Source organism: Castor canadensis, chromosome 14 (assembly GCF_047511655.1).
Source record: "Castor canadensis chromosome 14, mCasCan1.hap1v2, whole genome shotgun sequence".
NCBI lineage: Eukaryota > Metazoa > Chordata > Mammalia > Rodentia > Castoridae > Castor > Castor canadensis.
In genome coordinates, this window is record NC_133399.1 from 4,458,908 (window position 1) to 4,484,819 (window position 25,912).

Sequence of the window (25,912 nt, forward strand, 5' to 3'; positions counted from 1 at the left end):
TTCTATGATTAAAATCTCTGAAGAACAGGTTTAAGACAAAGACAGATTTAGGCAGTTTCCTGTAAAAGGCTCTCATGATTTTCACAGTTTGTTCAGGTCAGAACCTTAAACTGATTCCAGGTGAAAGCTCCCTACTGCCAAACACCTTAGCACTGAAAGGTCCCTGCAGTTTGCTATCCCTGGGAAATTCCAGCAAGGGTCAGTTGATGATCCAGTGAGTGCTGGCCTAGAGTGCTGGTCTAGCTATAGGGAAAAGCACTTAAATGAGATCAAGAGCAGAGCTCCATAGGGGTAGGAAACTGGTCAGCTATGAAAGGGACAGAGAAAATCTCTTCCTGTTTGAGCCATTGGTAGGGAAACAAATTAAAGACAAATACTTAAATGTTACATGAAATTAAAGCCAAGTGGAAAATTAAAAATGTATTTCAATGAATCTAACATTAAGAATCAAACACAGTTCTGAATCAAAGTAGAAACACCTTATCAACTGTTCTGATTAAAACTGTTCACTTAAGCACTGATATTGGAATGATGCAGAAAAGATTAACATGGCCCTGCACAAGGATGACATGCAAATTTCTGAACCATTTCATATTAAAAATAAAAAGACAGTACCCACAAAACTCAAACATAACTTACAAAATTATGTCATATTAATCCATATACTTTCTTTCATTTACCTGTTATCATTTGAAATAGAGAGCTGCTAGTGTCTAATTTATGGGCTTCAGCAGTCCTACTGCATCAGGTTCCATTGCAGCTGGGTTTACTAATAGGCACCAGAATGAGAAACATAAAGCAGATGTTCAGGGGTAAAAATTAGATAAACATAGTTTTTATGAATGATAAACAATATATTTATAGCCAGATTGCATTTTCTAGAACATTCTGTACAAATTTACAGCTTGTTCTTATTACTTACACAGAATTCAACATAGATGAAGACTTTTCACCAGACTTTTACTTGTTTTTAAAAAGATCTGGAGTGTTATTCATTGAAACAGGGTCTCCCTGTATAGCTCAGGCTGCCCTGAACTTGCTGTATTGCTTGATGGACCTCAAACTTGTCATCAGCTTGCCTTCACAGAAGATGTGTGTAAAACTACACCAAATATAATGACAGGTTTCAATCCATTGTGCATTTCCATTTGTGGGAACCCTTTTGCACATCTATTTCAGTCAAATTTTCTCTCAATAACATCATGTATCATATCTGTTTAGGAAACCAATCAAAGTACAAGTGGCAATACATGCTTAAAGGCCAGTGGATCCTCACACATCTACAAGAGGAATTGTTAAAGTCACAGCAATTAAGGTAGAGACTGTCTTTGCAAGAAAGTCACATGATGATGTGCTTCCAAATGCTCCAGTTCATGGTCATCACGATCTCATTCTCCATCTATAGTCACAAATCACATAGTAATTCTGACACCTCAGTGGAACTAATTTATAATTGAGAATAGAATATAAACACCTATTAGGTAGCCGTTCACAACAATAATCTGTTGTACAGGAGGATTGTAACACATCCCATTACAAATTCCTAATACTTGTTTCATAAGAGTAACACAAGATATGCTAATAGTGAATAATGTTATAAATGAATGAGGAAAACTACATGTCTACTGGTTATCTAGGAACTGCCATTTGCATGAAACTGAATAATTTTAACTGTTAAAAGGGGAGAATTCTCTGAAGCAATTTATTCCAATAACATCCTACTGTAAGCAAAGAATTTACTTCTGTTATAACTATAATTATTTGAACATTTCTAAAATGTTCATGACAGGGAGCCTATAGATGGTAAACCAAAATACATTCCCTGTGATAACTATGATTATTTTCATGTTTCTTCAGAGGGAGCCTATAGGATGAGGGCCCAAAATACATTGAAAGCCTCACATGGTAAAAATGGCATAGGATATGCTAAATATTTGTGATAAAGTAAAAATGTACAATTTGTGGGGAGGTGGTATTTCTTTGGCACAAGTTGGGCAGAGCTGTGGGAAGAATCAGACAAGTGTACACAAAATTCAACATACACAGCACAAAATAGAATGATCCGGTATGATTACTGTTAGTGTTTGCAAGAGCATTTAGATGACAATAATGTAGCCTACTCCAGGTGTTTTCACCTTATGAATGCTCAGGCCTAATGTGCATGTGGAGGAGGTATAGTGGAGTAACTTTACAATGCAGACCATTGTGAATCCTGAGAACTCATAATTTTTCCTGAATTAGGTTCTGTGAGAACCACAAAAATATATAGCCATGGACATCAAATGTCTACATATACATTGAAATGGGAAAGATAAATCCTGAACATTTTAGAAATCACAAGGCTGATGGAGTGGTTCAAGTTGGAGAGTTCCTGTCTAGATAGTGTGTGGCCCTGAGTTCAATTCCCAGTACCACCAAAAGTAACAAACCATAAATCATGATGAAATACACATTGCATATAACAGTACAAATTTTCCTCATGAGAAAAAGAAAGCCCCATAACACATATATAGAGCCATTTAAATTTATGAGCACTAAGACTCAGTTTGCAAGGTGGTCAGCCTGCAAGATGGTAGAATAGTGAATTATCATACAAATTGTATCCTAAAGAAAGCCTAATTAACTCAGGGTTTTATTTGCATCCTCTTTAAGTAGTTGATCCCTTTTAAAAGAAGTCTTTTGACTTCTTTGGACTTTCTAGACTTTGGAAGAGTTCTACTGCCTATGTTTAAAAATATTGTTATGATTCTACTTTATAATTTGTACATCTCTTGGAACATATACCTCTTCCCAATTATGTGAGTTCATTAGTGTGCAGTTTTCTATAAAGAGTTCACAATTACAGGGAACCAGTGGCTCTTACCTGTAATCATAGCTGCTCAAGAGGCAGAGATCAGGAGGATCACGGTTCGAAGCCAGGATGGGCAAATAGTTTGTGAGACATTATCTTAAACCAACCCAATACAAAACAGAGCTGGTGGAGAGGCTTAAGTTGTTGAGTGCTTGACCAGCAAGCATGAGGACATGAGTTCAAAGCCCTACCCAGAAAAAAAAAAGAGTTCACTATCTACTTTGTCTCAGGGGAAAATAATGCTCAGTTACAGTAACTGCATACAAAGAGGAGCATGAATACAATGAAATCTGTTTAAGAAAAACTAATGCATTAGAAATAGCTATACAATAAAAATGGGCAAAATGTAGAATAAACTATGAAATGAAAATAAACAGAATACAAACAATAATAAAATAATAAATAGAGAAGTTAAAAGAGAAAAAGAAGCAAAGTTAAAGACAACAGTAAGTGTAAAGGTGTGATAAAGACAAAACACATCTACTGTTGAGTACAGGAAACATACTATTCAACGTTCAGGTGGCAAATTTTATCCAACCCCAAATCCATTCCAAGGCCAGTATAGACCTTCATGGAAACTAGGATCATAGAGAGACATAGACCAATCATTCAAACTACAATGTGCTTTCAATTCTGACAGATGACTTTTCTTTACTTGGCCTGCTCATGGTAATCAATCTGTGTGGGTTATGAGGCCCTTTATGGTGAATCTTTAGTCCTAATTTTTTTTTGGTGCTACTGGTGTTTGACCTAAGGGCCTCAGACTTGCTAGGTAGGCACTCTATCACTAGATACACTCCACCAGCCCTCTTCTCTGCTGTTTTTTGTTTCTTTGTTTTTTGAGATAGGGTTTTGGGAACTATATGCCTGGGCTGGTTCCTGATCTCTGCCTCCAAGTATGTAGGATTACATTTATGAGCCACCAGCACCTGACTTCAGTTCATATTTTGCAAGTTTCTTCTCTCCATTCTCAGCTCACCTCCATATATTTGCTCAAGCTCTCACCTCTGGTAGAATTGCTGTTGCAACATTGTTTGGAAAATGCTTCTTATCCTTCCAAGTCCCCCAGATAAAAAGTTGTGTCTTCAATCAACCTTGTCAACCTGTCAGATTTTCTCTTACATCATCACACCATCTTGTTCTCTGTTATTTCCTCTGTCAATACTTATGTGCATGTGCTCATTTGGTATGGAAATACTGTAGGTGTTAACAGTTAGCAGTGTTGAAGTTCAAAGGGATTTTCTGCTCTCAGCTTCACATGGCTTAATTGGTGGAGATATTCTGTATACAGGTGTGACTGAGTGGTCAGAGAGACAGCATCAAGAGATGGTGATGTCTAAAGTGATATTTCAAGTGTATGTAATTGTGATTCCCATGTGGATGAAAGAATTCTAGGTAGAAGTGATGGAATTGGCAAGATTCAGGTTGAAAGAGATATGTTATGTCTAGTGAATGTCCAATGAGCCCTGGTCAGCTGAAAGAGGCTGAATAATACATAGCACAAAGAAGCTATGTATTATTCCATCCTAAGAGCATATTCAGATATAAGAATCATTAGGGCCACACTTCTCTACAAGGATAATCACTGCACTTGCAGCTTCATGTTCTCTTCTAACCAGGGAACAAGGCTTAGAACTGGAGACTAGTTCCCATGAAACTTTATCATCTTTTTGTTTTTCCATCCTTGCTGGATTCTTGTCACCTCTTTCTTTATTCTTTATGTTTTTCCTTTCTTTCTCTTCTTGGAAGGAAGGTTCTCACCTGTTACTCTGACTTTCTCTTCTCATAACTGTATCTTACCAAAAACATTCTATTCATTTTTTACAACATACTTCCTCCTGAGTAATTGGCACAAAAATAAACTTGTAAAGGAAATAGCAATTTCTCTGTTTTGCTCTCCCTTGTACGTTACAATGTTCCTCATATTCATAGACAGTGTAGAAATGAACAAATCAACACTGATCACACTACTAGATACCCTAACACCCAGTCACCAGAGGTCAAAGTGCATCCTGGTGAAAGGCAGGAAAGGACGTTTTAAAGTCTCTGTAAGAAAACACAGATATAGAAGGTGAATACTTGTATGTTGCTAACAATGCATATTGTTAAGGTCACCAGCAGAGGTTGTGATAGGATGTTTAAACTGATGGTGATCTGGCATAAAAAGCAAAAGGACATTCAAAGGCATATTCCTCACACAACTGAAGGGTCAGTAAAATCAGACCAGGCCACTCGTACAGGTAGCAAATATTTTAAGGAATTAAGGGACACAGATTACCTAGGGAGCTTAGCTGGGAAGCAATGGAGCAGAGGTGGGCTGTCAGAGTCTCTTGGGAGCTCTTAGCCTTTTGTAGTTTTCTCTCCATATTATGCAAGCAGGAAAGAAGCGTTGAAAGTAATACATGTTCATCATCAGAAAAAAATAGAATCACATACTTGAACTCCACATTTCTGAAGAACCTGCACTGAGACACCCCCATACACATAAGAAAAGAGACAAGAAATGTAAAGTCAACAATTCTCTCAGATTCAGAGAATTAAGATGAAAATACTGCATTGTGTCTAAATTGAAGGAAAAGTGGCACACCAGAGAAGCATTACCTTCCTTCAGCAGAAATCCAGAGGAAAGGTCACAAAAACCAAAGTGTCCCTGAATAAAGACTGAAGGCAGAGAGAAATCAACTTTGAAAGGCAAAATTTCCAGGGAACTGGCTTTAGCAGAATCTGTTACTTTCATCTATAAAACCCTACCAGGATCTCTCAGTGACATTCAGAGAAGAATCCCTGCCTGCTTTGATGGTAGGGATTTCATAGGAAAGTATCAATTTGGAAATGTAAAATTTTTTACATAAGTTCTGTCTTGGGGAAGAATCTATTTCCCAAAGTCACTGCATTGGAAATTTCCACTTTCAAAATTTCATGAGGAGGTGACAAACATACTCCAATATCACTATGTCAGATAAAAGAATCATATTTTGTCCTATCTATCTTTCTATTATTAACACATCCTCTCTCCACAATGGAAAAAATCACAAGAATGAGTGCTCCCTATGGTTCACACCTATAATCCTAGCTATTGAGGAGGCAGAGATCAGGAGGATGTAGGTTCAAAATCAGGCCTAGCAAACAGTTCTTGAGACTGTATCTCAAAAAAACCCATCACAAAAAAGGGCTAGTGGAGTCACTTATGTGGTAAGAGAACATGCTTAGCATGTATGAGGCTGTGAGTTCAAATCCCAGTACAGCAAAAAAAAAACAAAAAAAAAAGACTGCAAAGATTCTAGCACTGGTCTTTCTTCTCTGTAAACCTAGGTAAGGGGAGACTGAGATGACAAAGGTACAGTCAAGAACAGCTCAGGAAAAGTTTTCAAGACCTGATCTCCAAAATAATTAGAGCAAAATAGACAGGAGATATGGTTAAAATGGTTGAGTGCCTTCTCTGCAAATGCAAAGCTCTGAGTTCATACCTCAGTCCCCAAAAACAAAACCAGCAAACAAAGAAATAAACAAGAGCAAAATGATCACAGAAGAAACATGATTTAATCGCCACATCTCTCCACCTCCAAATTCCTTCTTCTGTTTTCCCCTCTCTTTGAGAGTCAATCTGATTTCTGCATTGAGATTACAAGGGGCGTTCCCCCCTAGAATAATAACTTTAAAGTGATGGTCTGAGTTAATCAGCATTTCATTATAAGACAATGTTCTAAAACAACCTGTGGACAATTCACTGTTACATCAGGAAGGGCAAAAAGTGTCCCCTCCACTCAGAAGCCAACCACGTGCACATGGGGATCTGCATTTTCAATGAGCCTGGCAATGTGCAGAATTCATGGAAATTTAGGGACTTACTGGCAGCTCTGAGCAGCACTGCATTGAGGGGACAGGGCCTAGAGTTTAGCCCATGCTTCCACTGAACCTGGAGGACTCAAAGGGAAGCCAGGTCCCAGTAATGATTTATGGAGATGCTGCAGTGGAGCGCCCTGTCCCTGCACAAATTCCATAAATACTCGGGAGTCTCCCCAGCCACCTAAGACTGAGGAACAGGGATTCGCACGCAGAGTCTCCTAGGAGGGCTGTGTACTGGGATAATGGCACCTCACAGGGACACAGGACAGGGTTCAAGGCTCCTGGCTCACTGTCACCTTCCAGATGGCAGCGGACTTAAGGCCCTGGGAGAATGATCAGAGCGCAGACCCAGAACAGAAAAGGCCCAGTCAAAACCACCGCTGATTCCGGATCCAACAGTCCCTCAACCCAGCACTGCAGATGCCCAGCCACCCTCTCACCATTTCCCGCTTCTGATGTGTCCAGGTGACCTCCCTATAGTCCTGCAGGCAGAATAATTCACACAGCTGCTGGAGCTGTATAGCCTATGAAGCTTCCACCAGCAGACCCAAGGCAAATATAGGATAATGTAGTAGTTAATATCTGGCACTCCTCATTGGCTGGGTGGTGCAGAAGATTAAACAGCTGCTTTGATTGGCTAATGGGTACAGGGCCCAACCCCCAAGCCCTTGAGTGACAGGGGGCTGGGAGGTTGTGGTGTGTTGAATGAGAGAGTTCAAAATAACAAAATACTGTAGCCCTTGCCAAATCAGGCTTCCTTTGTTGAAGATCTGTTTTAGTTTGTGGGATAATTACATTCAACAGAACTTGTCCTGGCCCTCTAGATCTGGCGTACTCCTCCAGAAAATGGGACAATAGGTTTTATCAAAAATCCCATACTCAATAACCCATGAAAAAAACTCATAAAGTCAGTTAAGGAGGGGAGACTTAAGAAGGCCAGGACAGAAGAAGTCAAAGCATGGAAAATGGCCAAACTCTGCAAACTGGAATGAATCAGATGGCCAGGAATTTCTCATACCTCATGTTTCAATCTAACATTTCTTATGAGAAAATGGAACCAAATTATCAAGAAGATATATTTCATGGATGGAGAAAAAGAAGTTATGTGCCAATTGTATTCCACCAAAGATTCAAGATGAATAAAAAGGAGGCTAGGGTCAAGAAGTAGAGTGCCTGATTGGGAAGCATGAATGAATGAAAATATATTGTGTACAACCTCTGACAAGGAAGCTGTGTTGCCCAAGATCATAAGTAAAACTCACTTTCAGAATTTTAAACACATTTCCCAGTATGAAGACTACTGTGATTCCTGAAAGGGAGCACAAATTGCATAAGTCCCTAGTGATGATCAGAGAAACCTCAGAATTTAACTGTTGTAGTCTATCAAGGTTTTCTACCCTCTTCCTGTAGAAAAAATACCTCCCTTCTACAGTTAAATATTGATGAGAGAGAAAAACTCACTTCAGACTCTTGAAGGTGCTAACTGTAAAGAGACTGTAAATGCATAATTCGACTTAAATGTTGCTTCCCAAAAAGCCTGACATTCACTGATTTTTCTCCATATGTAAATTGCTTGGTCTTACTCCAGGATTAGAAGTCGGAGACAGAGGTGGGTGCAAAATTAAAAGGATATTGTTGATTGATGATTTCCTTGCAATCTGATAAGCTTTTGCTTTCTTGTAATTTGTGACACTGCTTATGTTCATTCTTATTAAAGACTCTTATGTCTTCATGGGCAACTGACTGCTTTAACATCATGCATTCCTAATGTCTCTTGTAATATCCTTTAATCTAATGCTCACTTGTCTTTACTTAATCTGTGCCACAGTTTACATTTTGAGAAGATTTTTTTTTTGCAGTACTGGGTTTTGAACTAAGGGTTTCATGCTTGCTAGGCAGACACTACCAATTTACCCTCTGTACCAGCCCTTTTATGTGTTGGGTATTTTTGAGAAAGGTTCTGGCAAACCAAAATTACATAAGATAACTTTGAATTATATCCTCCTAATCCCTGCTTCCAAAGGAGCTAAGATTACAGGTGGGAGCACCAGTCCCTAGCTCTAACTTCTTGTTTTAATTGTGCTTTCCCTGTATTCCATTTTGTTTTCACTGTTAGGATATCAAATGTACTTTTTTCCTATTTGTTATTTTTTGCATTCCTAAATGTGTATTTGAAGGTTTTTTTATGCACTTTCCTTCACTTGTCTCCTCTCTTTCTCTCTCTCTCTTTCTCTCTCTCTGTGTGTGTGTGTGTGTGTGTGTGTGTGTGTGTGTGTGTGTGTGTGTATTACTATGGGTTTAGCCCAAGACCTGTAATTGCTAGGCAAGCTTCCTAGTGGTGAGCTACATCCATACAACTTTTTATTTTGTAATGCAATCTCACTAAATGGCCCTGGCTGTCATCCAATTGATAATCTCTGTGCAACATTGTCCCCAATAGCTGAACACCACTACTAAGTCTTTCATCCAGTTTTGGGTGATTCTGACATTTGAACTTGTGTCTCTAGCACTTCCTAGAGCCAGGCATACCAAAGGCCTGATATTCACTTTCAAATAATATTACACAGACTCACCGTCAATGCAGGTATCTTGGAATGTTCAAGTTCTCCCTCCCAACTCATATTTAGTTGCTCTCATTCATCATTTCCTTCTCAACAAATCTAAGGATACAATAATATTGAAATTTTTCATTTTGGACATTTATATGTGATAAAAAATGTGAATAATTGATTTTTGAGTCAGGAGGCATGGCTTAAGTGTTAGATCATGTGACCAGCAAATGTAAATCCCTAACTTCAAACACAAGTATGCCTAAGGGAGTGTGTCTTCATTTTATTCTTTTTAGCACTCTTTCTTTGTGTGGTCTGTATTTCTATTCACTTTTTCCCTCTCCAAATACTCATTGAATTGTTGCAATGCTGGTGTCCATGTGATATAGTCTGTAAATATTACTCAATTTCCATCCTCTTGTTCAGAATGAGTAATTTCCATTGCTTTACAAAGATGTATGAAAATACACAGAGCTGCCTAAAGGGAAGAGTCTCAAAGTCCAAATCATCTCTTAACTGTGAGAAGGAGGTGTGTACTGGAGGTATGGCTCAAACAATAGAGCACCAGTTTTACAAATGCAAGGACATGAGTTCAAACCCTAACCCCAACAAAAAGTGTGAAATATGTCTTTGTTATTAGTATTGAAGAAATATTGAAAAGAATCAATTATAAGATGATTTTGTAAAGCATGGCAAAAAATGAAATGCCTGAGATGATAATCCTTCGTGCAATACAAAGAAAATGAAGTTTGTGCAAATTTGATGATAGTGCACCCAGAATAAGATTATCATTCAGAAATATCATATTCTGTGCTGGTTATTGGTGGCTCATGCCTGTTATCTCTTCTACTCAGGAGACAAAGATTGGGATGATCACGGTTTGAGACCAACCTGGGCAAAAAGTTAATGACACCTCATGTCAGTCACTCACTCTGTATGGTGGTATGTGCTTATAATTCCAGCAACATGGGAGGCATCAGCAGAAGGATTATTGTCTGAGGCAGCCATGGGCAAAAAAGTAACTAAAATAGCACTGAAGATCATGGAGCCTGACTCAAATGTTAGAGCCTAGCTGAGGAAGTATAAGTTGCTGTGTTCAACCACATTACACACAAAAATAAATAAATAAAAGAAATTCCATATTGTAAATGGACAGGAAATCTATGTTTGAAAGCTCTAAGGGACAATCTTCACTCATCCCACTTCTTTTTTTACATGAAAGAGCTTCATTCTGACACCCATGTTAGTGCACATTGTATAGAACATTCATTAGAAAACTATGCAATGTTACCTGAACACAATATACCTACTAGCTGAGAATGGAGTGAATGTCAACATCAGGAGGCCAGAAGAAAGTGGGTTTGAGTTTGTTAATCTTGGGACATGAAAAATGTGGTTTTATATTTATTGTAGAACATGAAAGTACCAAGGAATCCACTTTCAGAATGGACATGATTTAGGGAACTATAAGACAATTCAAATTACCCTGAAAGATCCAAGTGCCACCAAAAACCAGGCTTATTTTATTTTAACTCTAAAATGTGTGACTAACAGCAAAGCAGATTGTTACTTTCAACTTTTTGTGAGGACCATCAACCTGCCTTGTTTTGTACTTAGGAAGATCTATTGCATATTGTTTATTTTTAACAATGCTTAGTTTTGTCTTAAGGTCTCTTAATACTTTTGACATTGATTGTACATGTCAATATTTACAGAACTGTCATAGACCTGTTAATATTGTAACACATTTAGGATAAGTTGAGTTTATGGATGATTTTGTTGTACTTTTGCTGTGTCTGGTTTTTTTTACATATATATGGTAAGTAGGTATATAAAAAGATAATGTTACAGACATAAATTATTATAGACAATGAAGAGATTACTGTATGGTATAAATCTTTGCATACCTTACTTTAAAATTATTTGTCCTGAAGTTTTACAAACTACTATGTAAATTTGAAAATTCCATGGTGTAGGCATACTAGGGTGATGACCCCTGAGACCTTAACAGCTGTATGGCCATGATGGACATGAGATGGCCTGCAGTTTATAAATTGAGTGCATGAGATCTGAAGCACAAACTTTACCCAGAAAATATGTTAATTTGAGACTACATGGACTTTGTTGGAAGAAGCTGTACACCAATGTTTTGAGGAGGTAGATTGTTGGATCAAGAAAGATTGCAGTAAGAAGACCAGTCCACTGGATCCTAGTCTGAGTAATTCCAACTCTCAGAAATGCAACACTTAGGTCTTCTTTGTAATGAGGCTGAAGCCAACAAAGCAAGTGGGGCTCAAGTGAGAGAATGCTTGCCTTGCTACTGAGAAGCCCTGAGATGAAACCCAGTACTAACCAGTAAATACATAAGTAAATAATTAAAGCCATACTTTCCTGAGACCAGGAGCATCCCCTATAAGTGCAAATGCTCCATATTCATATATGTCTGCCCCAAAATGGTTTCATCTGTGCCCGAATTCTCTGAGTCCGTAATCACTTATTTCACTGCAGTGTGTCATTGTAAGGTCAGAGTTGCATTAATTCTGCTGTAGACATAGAGCCATAAAACACTAATGCTATAGGGTGTCATTGGTATCTGTAAGTTTTTCACTACTCTCTATGTAACCCCTCATAAACTCAATTACTCATCAGACTGTAATTAGTGGAGTCCTTCCTTAGACTGTTGGTGGCATCACAATTCAGACACATACATTTCTTTCACCTGTTCCTGAAAATTTATATAACAGCTGTTTTTGAGAGGATTATATTCTGCTATTTTAGTTTACATTGACATGAATGTAAATGGAAAATTCCTGAAAATCAAACTTTGAATGTTCCATGCTGATAATGTCACAAAATGTGGCACCAACTCCACCATCTACCTCACTTCATTACATCATTTTAATGCTGCCTTTGGTACTGTCGTGGGATAGTGAGGAACAGGAAAATGGGACCAATGCTTTTTTAGGAAGCAATGTTTATTAACATGCCAGCAATGATTCAGTGGATTCCCACCCCTGAAAACAAAGGGCTCTTTCCTTATATACCATTCTGGACAGGTTAGAGAAGCAAGAAACAAAGTTTAATCCATATGTGGTTACATATTATCACCTAGGCTGGCATTTTCTTAGTGCTAAGTGACCTTCACATTCAGATTCTCTAAGTCTCCCTGCTAGACTGTCACCTCCTCCCTGCTACATTGTCACAACACAGACATGCCTGCTTCTTTTCTGGCCCTCCTCCCTGCTTCAATATATCATCAAAGATGAAGAAGAGTGAATACAGTAAAATGTGATATATTGAAAGAGACTGACAACATATACACAAAGTTTTATTAGTATAAGTTTTTATTATATATTAGTTGCATTTGATCTTTAGTTGATAGGCACTAGTGACCCAATGCCTGTACTCCTAGCTGCTCCAGTGGCAGAGATCAGGAAGATCACAGTTGGAATCCAGCCCAGGCAAGACCCTATCTTGAAAATCCCACCACTAAAAAATGTTGATGGAGTGATTAAGGTGAGGCCCTGAGATCAAACACCAGTAATGCACACACACATACACACACACACACACACACACACACACACACACACATACAAAGTAGAGGGTGAGTACAGTTTAATACATATTGAGAGACATGGAGTCCATTCACCAACTTTTAGTGTTTTAGTGTAATAGTTATGTTTCATCATTATGTGTTGGTTCTAAACTGGTAATGCACATAATTTTTAAAAATATTATCATAGATATCTACACTTGAAAGCAGAGTATTTAGAGGGTTAAATATGACCCACTCTTTCAGGAATTCACTAGCAAGACCTTGCAGTATATCACCCTTGATAAGAAGGTGTTGTAGTGTTTACTTGTTATTTGAATACACAAAGGCACATCACTCTCGTCAGACTATCTGCCTTACTGACCAGGATAGGGTGATAGGGTAGAATTTGATGGAAGAGACAGCCTGGACTGTGGAACTTGTGGTGAAGACATGGAAAATGTATATTTTGTCAGGGCCTCCATTGTTTGCTTTTACCACATCACACTTGCTTTCTCCCCAATCATTTTCTTGTAATCTCCTCCACTAGCATTGTTGAAATAATTGCCATGGGACTTATTCTTTTATATACTTACTCACCAATATGTATGCCATTGTATACAGTGTACAAATGTAAATTCTTATCACCTATCATTTAGTGTTCTACCATAACTTTGGAGGTTTACATAGACCTCTAGTATTACCAGTTCTGTGCATTTCTTAATGGAGCAAATGTCACTGATATGTTGTGCTATTCTAATGCTGGTACATACAATAGCTGATAAGGGAAGTGATGAAGGAACATGAACTCTAACTTCAAATCCCAATACCACCACTTTCTTTGAACACTAAGTAACAAATCAAGGTGGCAGACAGACACTGATGATAAAGTTTAACTCAAAAACCTTATCAACCAACTGGATACAAGTATTGTCATACAATTTAACAGCCCAAAACTGCTGAATAAGAATCTTTTCATCAGTGAATGGAATATTCACAAAGATACACCATGTTCAGAGCTATATATAGCATGCACCTTAACTAATGTAAATTTATAGAAATCAATGGCTGGGATGAACTGAGGAGTGTTGACACTGTGAAGCTGCAGAGTAATTGAGAACAGATGAACCACATGTGCATGAGGTTGAGAATTCTCTCCTTTCTGAGGTTGTAAGCATGGTTGTCAGGGAATTGTTTTCTCCACAGCGCTTTTGCTTGATGTGGGTAGATATTCCAGAGAAAGACCAAACTACCTACCAATGGAAAAAAAAATCAAAGAATGTTAGGGGTTTGCAAAACAACATTAAATGTACTTAGGCATTTAGAATTACTTAATGTAACTGTACCATAAACTGTTTTTAGACTTTAAACTGTCTAAAGTGAAATATTCTCTCTGACCACTTTTTTGAATAAAAGGAGAGCTTTTTTGTTTTTCAATAGAAGGCGTTAGAAGGGCTTGATGGATTCTATGAGAAAATTCCTTAGGTTGCTGTGATATCAGTAGGCACTGATCCTTTTTAGGGATCCCTTTCAGGAATCACTCTAGCCATCATTGCGGAAATCCATTTAAACTCATGAAAGTGTGTTTTACGTAGCATTATGTGTGACACAGAATCTTTCTTTTTGATGATATAGAGAATAGAATCCATATTTCTTTGTTTTTCTTTATCTTTTTCATTAGACAAGGAGGGATTTCCTTATATTAACAGACTGCTCAGAAACATAGTTGATGGCACCCCTTGATCACTGACCACCCTGGAGCACTGTGTCAAGCAGGAAAAACCCTGAGGCTCTTCCAGGCAAACCTCTACTGCTCCCCACATGTACATTCCACTACCACCACCCAACTGCCCACCAGTAGCTGAAGTCTGTGACAAGGTCCCAAGGACAATATCCTTTCCTGTTTTGTTCTGTCCTGACAGGCTCTGTCATGCACTGTTGACCATGGACATGGGCATTTGGAGGTCAAGCTAGGCTCCCAAGTTACTCAGGGTTATTTTAGTTATTTTTCATGTAGGGCCTCGCATTTTTTACTATGGCTGCCTCATTCTCTAATCCTTCCACAAAGAATTCCCATATTGGTGGAGTTATTCGCAAATACCACCATGCAGAGTTATTTTCTCTGATGATATTGGATTAAGTTTTTGCCCAGGTTGGTCTCAAACCATGATCCTACCAATCTTTGTCTCCTGAGTAGATGAGTTGACGGGCTTGAGCCACCACAATCCAGCACACACTATATTTGTGAAGTACAATTTTATCCTTGGAGTCACAATCATTAAATTTACAAAAAAATTCCCCTTTTTTTTGCATTGCATGTACAACTGTGGTTTCAGGCACTTCATTTTTGTGAACCTTTTCAAAATCATCTCATAATTGATAATTTTTAGTATCTTCTTTAATCATACCAAAAAAGATGCATTACACATTTTTTGGTGGAATTGGGTTTTGAACTCAGGGCTTCGCAGGTGCTCTACTGCTTAAGCCACACCTCCTCCTCACATTTAAGACATGACTTGGATTTTGAGAATCTTCTCCTTTGGCAGCTTCCTGTGGTTCCACACCTCTTCCTAAAGCAATTGAAATTATTCATTCTGAATGAGAGAATGAAAATTGAATATTATTTGCAGAGTATATCACATGTACATCAGAATTACAAAAATTCCAATGAGTTTTTGGAGAGAAGGAAAATGTGGTTAGATATAAAGACCCCAGGAGAAAGAGTACTGAAAAGAGTTAAGTAAAGATACACTGGATTCTCTCTCCCTTGGGCATACAGGGGTTTGAAGTTAGGGACTCAAATTTGCTAGTCACATGATCTAACACTTGAACCATGCTTCTAGTCTGCAAAATCATTTATTCACATTTTTTGTCATCTATAAATATAAGTACTGGATACTTATAGTTGCTGAGAAGAAATGATGAATGAGAGCAAATGAATATGGTGTGGAAGGGAAGACTCTGGAGCATTCCATGATACCTGTATTGATCCTAAACTTGTGTATTGTTACTTGAAAGTGTACTGCAGGCCTTTGATGTGTATGCTGAAGACGTGCTAGGCCCAAGTTCAAATGTCAGAATCACAAAAAATGTGGATAACAGAATCTTTTGTGTTGCTACACAATTAAAATCCCAGTCACTGGGGAGGATATTTCACAAAGATTATCAATTGGATGCCAGTCAGAGTTACTTAGTGAGACTCTGTCTCAAAATAAAAATAGGTAGGGATGAACCTCACCACTGGACAGCACTCCCAGCAATTACAAGTTCTTGGGCTAACTCCATGGTAATACAAACACACACACACACACACACACACACACACACACACACATGAAACAAAAGAAACAAACTGCATTAACATAACCTGTAAATATACATTGCAAAGTGAAAGAACATAACAAATAAAAAATAGTAAAAAATATATTTGATATCCTAATAGTGAAAACAAAATGGAATACAGGGAAAGCACAATTAAATGAGATCTTTAGCCAGGGAATGGTGGCTAATGCCTGTAATCTTTGCTATTCTTGAGACAATGCTAGGAGGTCTACATTGCCTACCACATTATCCCCATATTTGCCATGTGTCTGCTGCTGGGAGAATTGTAATGTTACATAGGTCCATCAGCTGCATGAAATCTTCTGACTGCATGACCACAGAGAGGTCACCTGGAAGCATCAGAAGAGGGAAATTGTGAGAGGGCGGTTGGGCATCTGCAGTGCTGGGTGGAGGGACTGTTGGAACCAGAAGCAGTGGTGGTTTTGATTAGGTCCTGTCCATTCAGGAGACTGCACTCTGATCACACTGATGGGGCCTTAGTCTGCTGCTGCCTGGTGGATGGCAGTGCACTGGGGCCTTGAACCCAGTCCTATGCCCCTGTGAGTTGACTTCATTCCAGTCCTCAGCCCTGCTGGGAGTTTCTGCCTGCAAATCCCTATCTGGCTGACTAAAGTGGCTGGGGATGCCAGCCGGTACTTATGGAGTTTGTGCTGGGCCAAGGCTCTCCTGTGCAGTGCCCCTAAATCCTTACTGTGACCTTGCTTCCCTTAAAGTCCTACAGGTTCAAGGGAAGCATCGGCTAAACTCTATGCTCTGTCTCCTAAATCCAGTGCTTCTTAGTGCTGCCAATAAGTCCTTAAATTTCCTTAATTCTGCATATTGTCAGATTCTTTGGAAAGGCAGATCCACATGTGCACGTGGTTGGCTTCTGAGTGGAGGGGACACATTTTATCCTTCCTGACTTTACTGTTAGATGTACACAGGTTGTTTCTGGAATATTGTTTTATAATGAAATGCTGATCAACTGAAATTGTGATTTAAGAATATTACTCTAAAGGGAAAGCCACAAAAGTAAGATATATAGACATCTAAAGGCAGAAAGGTGATTTGCTCTCAAATAGAGGAAAAAACAGTAAAGGAAAGAATTTGGGTTTAGATGGACATGGAGATTGGCAAAATCAGTTTTCTCCTGTCATCATCTTGTTTGCTTCCTTGTTTCCTTGTTTTATTTTTGGGGACTGAAGTTTGAACTCATAGCTTTGCATTTACAGAGCAGGTGCTCAACTGCTTGAACCATATCTCCAGTCTATTTTATCTAGTCCTTTTGGAGGTGGGGTCCATACATGAAATAAGTATATTACTTTTTTGGCAATGTGTTATTTTCTTGGGTACAAATGGTTAGACTGAAATACGAGGTGTGAGAAATCCTCGTATTGTTCCAAGTTCCAGCATGAGCCCTACATCGACATCCTGAGTCTCCCCTCCTTAACTGACATGACGAATTTTCTCCATGGAATATTGATTCTAGAATTCTCTGAGTAAACCTGTTGTCCCATTTTCAGGAGTAGACAAGAAGGTCATAGTGAGTATGATAAGCAGTTGCTCAATCCCAAGGGTAAGGACAAGTTCTGCTGAATGAAATTATTTGACAAGTAAAGAAGCCTGATTAGCAAGGGTTGCTGGATTCTTTTGTTTTCAACTCACAAGTTTAGCATCCCCTCCCCACTCCACGTTCCCATCACTCAAGGGCTTGGGGGTGGGCCCTGTATCCAGTAGCCAATCAGAGCGGCTGTTCAATCGTCTGCACCTCCCGTCCAATGAGGAGCGACAGTGTTAGGAGATTCACGTTGCCTTCCTCATTATGGCCATATTTGCCATGTGCCTGCTGGTGGGGCATTGCTCAGGCTGCACAGCCAGAGCATTTGTGTGAACTCTTCTGACTGCAGGACCATAGTGAGGTCACCTGGACGCATCAGAAGCGGGAAATGGTGAGAGGGGGCTGGGCACCTGCAGTCCGGGAGGAGGGACTTTTGGATCCAGAAACTGCGGTTGTTTTGACTGGGCCCTGTCCGTTCTGGGTCTGTGCCCGGATCACATGGCTGTGGCGTTAGGACCGCTGGTGACTGGAGGGTGGCAGTGGACCAGGAAACTGGAGCCCCATCCTGTGTCCTTCTGAGGCGACTTCATCCCAGCCCACAGCCCTGCTGGGAGGTTCTGCAAATTCCTGTTCGGCGGACTGAGGTGGCTTGGAGAATACTTAGTACTTATGGAGTTTGTTCTGGGACAGGGCGCTCCTGTGCAGTGTCCCTAAACTCCTTACTGGGACCTGGCTTCCCTTTGAGTCGATGAGGTTCAAGGGAAGCATGGGCTAAGCTCTATGTCCTGTCCCCTAAATGCAGTGCTTCTTAGTGCTGCTAATCAGTCCCTAAATTTCCATGACTCCTGCACATTGCCACATTCATTGGAAACGCGAATCCACATGTGCACATGGTTGGCTTCTGAGTGGAGGGGACACTTTTTGCCCTTCCTGACTTAACTGTTAATTTTCCACAGGTTGTTTCTAGAATATTGCTTTATAATGAAATGCTGGTTAACTTAGACCATGAGTTTAAGAGAATTACTCTAGGGGGAACGCCCCAAAAGTAATATATGTAGGCATCTCAAGGCAGAAAGGCAACTTGCTCTCAAAGAGGGGAGAAAACAGTAGAAGAAATAAATTGGGAGTGGACAGACATGGAGATTGAAAAGAACAGTTTTCTCCTGTGATCATCATGGTCTTGTGTCCTTGTTACTTGTTTTATTTTGGAGGACCTACGTTTAAAATCATAGTTTTGCATTTACAAAGCAGCGCTCAACCACTTCAACCATATCTGTAGTCTATTTTGCTCTGGATATTTTGAAGATGGGGTCTCCAAAAGTGTTTTTCTTAGCTGACCTTGTCTTTCATCCTGATCAGTCTGCCAAATACATAGTTTTACAGGGAAGGGCTACCAGTTCTAGGATCTTTGTGGTCTTTTTTTGTCTACTGGATTTGAACTCAGGGCCTCATGCTTGCTAGGCAAGTGCTCTTGCTACTTGAGTGACTGGGCTAGCCTTTTTTTGTGATGGGTTTTTTTCAAGATAGGGTCTCAAGAACTTTTTGCTAGCATGTGCTTTGAACCAAGACCCACCTGATCTCTGTCTCCTGTGTAGCTAGGATTACAGGCAGGAACCACAGGGACCTGGGTTCTTCATGGTCTTATGATGACATTAATGTGTGATTTGTTGGATGACTCAGGCTCAGATTTGTCAAATTCACCCTAAAACTATTTACAAATCATTTTGAACTATTTGCAGTAATTACATCAAAATCATTTTTGATGCAAAAAAAGGGCATTTGTCTGAATTTTCAAAGGGGGTAATGGGAAGAATGTTGGTTCTGTCCTTCTTCTGTAGTGCAGAAATGATTGGAAGTGAGAGTTAATTGCAGATATTTATATGAGTGTTTCAAGTTCAGAAACACTCATTACACCATTTTCTTTTTGTGTTGAGGTAGATGGTTAGACAGAGTGTAATGTGTGCCAATGAAGACAAGTCTGGGAGGCCCAGACTCAGAGAAAAACACCTTCATATTTTTATTGAGGGGGCAAAACTTGGTGCATTTGGAAGGTGACTTGGGTGTGTAGTGTAAGTTAAAAGTTTTGGTCCATGTGGGTTTCTAGCACAGATTTTGAAATCCTTGAATTTTCTGAGGCAGTGGGCATGTATTTTGTTCTTTCCCTAACCCCATTGAGGCAATGTTTGCATTTATTCTAATTACTTGGCTCAAGGTGGTACTGCTCTATGACTTAAGGAAGGTGACAGTGTGACCAGACATAGCAAATGTGCTATGGCTTGTCTGTTTCACACTATGCAGAAGTTGGAGGGACTGTGCTAAGTCTGGACAGTGTCAGATTTGAATTGAAAGATACTTGGTGACTGAAAGTTGGTTGCTGTTGGTAACACCACATATTCGTTAGCAGAAGTGATGACAAAAAATACAGCACAAATCATAACATTTGAGGTCTTTGGGGGAATGTTTGGTAATGTTACCAGAGTCTCCATTCTTGGTACTGTCTTGTGTGAGATGAATTTAGGCAAGGCACTGGAGTTGAGCAAAAGTGAAGCATGGTTCATTAAGGAAAGATATATATTGAATAGACTTCATAGATAGCAGTTAGGCATAAACCATGTGAATATACTAAGCAAACCTACAATGTTGGAATAGATCAAGTTTCTGAAAATAAAAACTGCAATCAACACATCTCAATGTACACTTAGAAAGATTAAGACAGTTCACTAAGGTCACAGGATGTTAGAAGATGACTCTGAGTATTTCCCTCACTTTAAAGTGAGTGCATGAAAACAGTTTCTGGATCAATGGATCTTTCACAAAGTCTCAAGCCCATAAACCATATCCCTTGTGGTGAGGTTCACCTGAAAATTTTGCTCATTTTCATTATGTGAAGTTTCCCTAGTGTTCTACACTGTTAGCAGAATATTCTTTTTGGGTGGGGGCTGTGGGACTGGTGTTCTGTAGAGTATGGATAATTTAAATTTCTTAGGGAGTTTTTTTATAGTGTATGCATTTATCTGAACTTTTATGGATGTTTGCTTATTCTGTGATATGCCAATACATGGAATGTTTTAACTTATTACACTTGTTCATTTAGCATTAAACAGCTTCTTTATATACTGATGCTTGTACTATACTGATGACCTGTGGTGTTGAGCATTTTTCCTATTTGTTCCTTCATGTTACTCTCACACCCATCTCACCTTTCCTCTCTGCATGTCATTCTTCTTTTGCTGTTCCTTTGTTCTGTGTAAATGGTGTTCTTCTATTAATTTGAAGTTCAGATGCTTATTATAAATTTAACAAAAGATGTGCTGTGAATTTAGCTGGTGTAATACAAACTTCCTGAAATTGTTTATGTACCTATTTATTTACTTATTTATTATTTAGGGTCTTGTGATTGTTAAGGCTTGCACTACACCACTTGAGCCAGTCTGACATTTTCAGTCCTTTATTAATTATATTATTACATTTTCGGTCCCCCTTTATGCTATCAAGTATGTGTAAAATGTATTGTTAGTAATTCCCAAACATGCAAAATCCTTTTATAAGTAAGCTACATGAATTTCAATGAAAGATATGCTGCTTCATGGACAGGCAGGCATATTGGAATGTTCCCCACTGTTGTTCTTCAACCCATATATGACTTTTCTTACTATTTTTCCATTGCAAGTTATCACCGGGTCCATAGTTCACTTTCAATGACATTAAGCAAAGGTTTTTCTTGAATACCAGTAGTGAGGAAGAAGTGAAAGAATTTTTATTCATTTCTTAATATTCTAACACTGTTTTTCTTTTTGTGATCTAAGCTCTTAGCTTATATGTTTTTGTTTCTCTTTAGAGAACTTACAACGATTTACAAAATTCAGATACTGGTGACACATTCTTTGAATTTAAAGTTTTTTTTTCTCTTTTGGCTATATAATTTCAATCACCTTCACATTGATTCTTTGTCATTCTTGTTCTTGTCCTCCATTGAGCACCTATAGTGATGATTTCATAGAATTTCTTGTCCATTTTTCTTCATAATTTCTATTGTCTTTTGATGATTTCTAAGTCTGTACTGGTACTCATTTCTTTTTACATAGTATTTCCACTTTGCTGTTTATTCAACATGCTTGCTTAAAATCCTTTGATTCTGCTTTAGACAGTCCCAAAAAAGGCTTTACAAAATGAGTCCACTGCCTGAGATTTTTCAGCAATCAATTTCTCTTTCTGAAAATAAAACTTTGGACCCAGGGCCCAAGCTCCTCATATTGTACATTCTAGGTCCAGCTAATTACCCTTCAGTTTCAAAAAAAGAAGCATGGTGAAGGCAGGGAAAGGAGAATTATTACACAGCTGGGGATATGATGTGGGATGAAGTAGCATAGGAACTGAGCTCATATTCACCATCTGCAGTTATAGACCAGAGATTTAAATAGGCAAAGAACTGGGGGCAGGGACCAAAGATGTGCATAGTTAAACAGCTTCAGTCACAGGTGTAGTCTAGTTGTTATAAGTTAGTTGTAGTTTTGGGAGAGGTTCTGGAGTTGTCTGGAGGACGGTCCATCCAAAGGAGGGCCTACTCTTGGGGGTAGATTTGGTTTCATGTCATGAAGAAAATATCTGTCTTCTCCTTCCTAGATTCCAAGGGAGTTTCAAGGTGAAACATGAATGGCTCAGAGAAAAGAGTAGTTGAAAATGGAGAGATGCCATGTTTTTTCCTGCTTTTTGTTAATTCACAGACTGAGTATGGAGTCCATGCTTTTCAGCAAAAGCAGTCTGAGGAACTCCTACAATGCTTTTCAACTGACAATCCACATTTCCCTGTCTCTTCATATTTGTTCTTATTTGTTCCTGTGTGTGAAGAGAGGATATGATATGATCTTCATGCACAGTTTTTCCATTTTCCTGTTTGGTCACCATGTTTCCCTTTTTCTCATGAGGAAAATTTGCACTATCATATGCAACAGGATTTCATCATGATTTCTGGTTTATTGTTTTTAGTGGTCATGTGGTTTAAATTCAAGGCCCTATGCTTGATAGACAGGCACTTTCTTACTTGAGCCCTCCACCAGCCCTGTGATTTCTAAAATGTTCAAGTTTTATCTTCCCATATACATCAAATACATAGGCATTTGATATCCATGGCTATATACTTTATGTGGCTCCCACAAGACCTCATTCAGGAAAAACCTTGAATGCTCAGGATTCATATTGTTCTATATTCTAAAGTTATTCCAGTTTCTTTTTACCATATGTACATTAGGTCTAAGCACCAGAATATGAAATTACATGCAGTAAGCTATATTACAGTCTCAAAATAAAGTTGTTGCAAACATTAACAGTAATCAGAAACTAGGTCTTAATATTTCATGCTCTGTATCTTGAATTTGAGTATATTTGTCTCATTTTCCCCATGACTCTGCCCAACTTATGTTAAGGAAATGCTAGCTCTTCACAAATTGTATATTTTTACTTTAGCACATAAATTCTGTAAATTGTATGCTGTTTTTTCCATGTGGACATTGCCATGTATTTTGGACTCTCATTCTGCAGGCTCCCTATAAAGAATGTAGCAGAAACATGCAAATAATCATAGTTATCACAGGGACTGTATTTTACTTTACATCCTATAGGCTCCCTATCATGAACATTGTTGAAATGTGCAAATAATTTTATTTATAATAGAAGCAAATTCATTACCTACAGTAGGATGTTGTTGGTGTAAATTTGTTCAGAACATTCTCCTTTTTACAGTTAAATTATTCAAGTTTATCCCAATAGTGGTTCCCAAATATTAGTAGACATGGACTTTGCTCATGCATTTATATCATCATTCTGTCTTAGGACTCTTCATGGTAATTTTATGGGAACAAGTAGTAGGAATTTGTAATGGGAAGTGCTAAAATCCCAGGGTACAACATGCAATTGTTGAAACCAGCTACCAACTAGGTGTTTATGTTCACTCACAATTTAAAAAATAGTTCCAATGAGGTGTCAGAAGTACGATGTGATTTGTGAATGTAAATGGTGAATGAGAGTGTGATGACCCTGAACTGAAGTAAGCATTTGTTGGATCCATCATCATGTGACTTTCTTGCAAAGACAATCCCTTTCTCAACTGGTATGACTTTCACAATTCTTTTTGTAGATGGTGTGGGATGGGGTAGCAACCACTGACATTTGAAAATGTGCTGCCAGTTCACATTGGCTTGTTTTCATTCACAGATATGATAGACATAACTCTGTTAGTTATGTTTTGAGTTTCATGGATACTGTCTTTTTAAAAAAATATGTAACACTTCAGGAATTTGCATGTCATCCTTGTGCATGGCCATGTTAATCTTCTCTGTATCATTCCAGTTTCACTCTATGGGCTGCTTAAGTGAACATGGTACTGACTGTTTTATTGAGATCAGATCATTTGATAAGGAGTTTCTTTGATTTGAATCTGTGTTGGATTTATGAGTGAATTCAATTATGTTTTTCAACATTTTCTACCAGGCTTTAATTTTTTGCAACATTTGAGAATTTTTCCTTAATATGTTTCCCTTCCAATGATCCAAATGGAAAGAGATTTCCTCTGTCTCCTGCATGTCTGACTAGTTTCCTGCCACATGGAGCACTGCCCTGATCTCACTTGAGGTCTTTACCCTATAGCTAGATCAGCACTCCTGGCCTGCACTCATGGATCAACAACTGACCCTTGATAGGCCAGATAGGAGAATACAGGGATCTTTGAATGCTAAAGTTCCAGGCTCAAGAGCTTATCAATATGGCCTCTCAGCACTGCACCTTGACTGAATGCCTAGAAGAAAAGAGAACTTTCCTAGTGCCAGCATGTTATGAAAAGTCCACATGTCTTTAGACTCAATACTAATTGTAGTGTTCATTGTACTTCCTGAGTCTCTTTTTTTTCTTTCATTTCAGCCCCTGCTTTTTGCTACACACCGAGACTGTCTTTATCTCGCAGTATGCACTATGTATATATTGTGATATTCATATATTTTTGTGTTTTCCATGGAACTGCCCTGCATGTTTTGTGAGGCTCTTGATTTCTATTATTTAAGTCTGTTCCCTGATCCTGTAGATGCCACAACTTATGCTTTTTTTTTTTTCCCTCTCCCTCTCTCCTGATCCTCAATTGTCTACTTTGTATAGGGTGCTGTCCAATACTTAACCTTCAGTGCCTTCCCATCATTGCCCAATTTGAAAGATAATGCTTCACCATCTTTCTGGCTCTATGCCTCATAGGTACTAATAATTCACTGATGCACTAGTCCAGTCCACCATTTTCACATTTGTTAATGACTTGTGCAGATACTGATCCCTCCCTTCAATCATATTTACATGCTCTGTGTTTTATGTGTTACTGATATGATATGATATGGTTTCATTTGTTTTTCTTTGTTGTTATGTCTCTATTAGAAATCATTTCTTCACTGGTAGAATTGATAACTCGTAGAGCATCTGCCTAGCAAGCATGCAGCCAGGAGTTCAGATCCCATTCTGCCAAGAAAAAAAAAAAAAAAAACCTAAAAAGACCCAAAATGTTTTCTGTATAGTTACAATAAGGGTTACATATAATATATTATGGCTGTTCAAAATTTAGCTTTATTTGAATATAAAGATAATTTATTTCCTTTCCACTCCACATTTGGAATTATTATGGTCTATTTACATCTGCCTGTTCTTTGTATTCAGTAAGAAATAGTATATGTTCATTTGTATTTAATGTTTGTTTTTCACTGAAGTAAAAAAAAATATTGGGGAGTACTCAGGGCCTCACATTTGCTAGGGAGGAACCCCACTCCTTGAGTCTCTGCCAGCCTTGAAGTTAAAAAATTTGTATACTCTGCCATACAGCATTAGAGTATTCTAAATATGGATAAGCTTCACTTTTATCAAGTTAATTAATACCATTTTTGTGCATTTTTAAGGTTACTATGTATAATTTTTGCTTTTGTCATATGTAAGGTGTCTCACCACCTCCTTAAGGAGGACACAGAATATTCTAAACAGATCATAGCTTTGGTAAATGCAGGGGTTACAGCACAAGACTGAGGACTCCATAATTCAATAAAGATGAGTGGATTTTAGTGCTGTCCTTACCTAAAGTCAGGTCTTTCTGTTTGAGCATAATTGCTCAAAGCATAGTTTTGTTTGATGTTATTACCTAGCCATACCACCTCATAGAAAAAGTGTTTACCTGTTCAATTTACTTTCTTATTCAAAGATTGAACTCTTCTTGTACTGTTAGAAAAGGAATG

General features: G+C 38.5%; 1 protein-coding gene and 2 non-coding genes across 3 annotated transcripts in view; 1 reads left to right on the forward strand and 2 right to left on the reverse strand.

Annotated features, from left to right (window-relative positions):
- The window catches only part of LOC109702864 (uncharacterized), a 260,263-nt gene that overhangs the window by 91,275 nt on the left and 143,076 nt on the right, over window positions 1-25,912 (reverse strand). The window lies entirely within an intron of this gene.
- Window positions 496-599, forward strand: LOC141417059 (U6 spliceosomal RNA). Its single transcript, XR_012441688.1, has one exon. It is a non-coding gene; the product is annotated as a U6 spliceosomal RNA (small nuclear RNA).
- Window positions 23,930-24,033, reverse strand: LOC141417025 (U6 spliceosomal RNA). Its single transcript, XR_012441659.1, has one exon. It is a non-coding gene; the product is annotated as a U6 spliceosomal RNA (small nuclear RNA).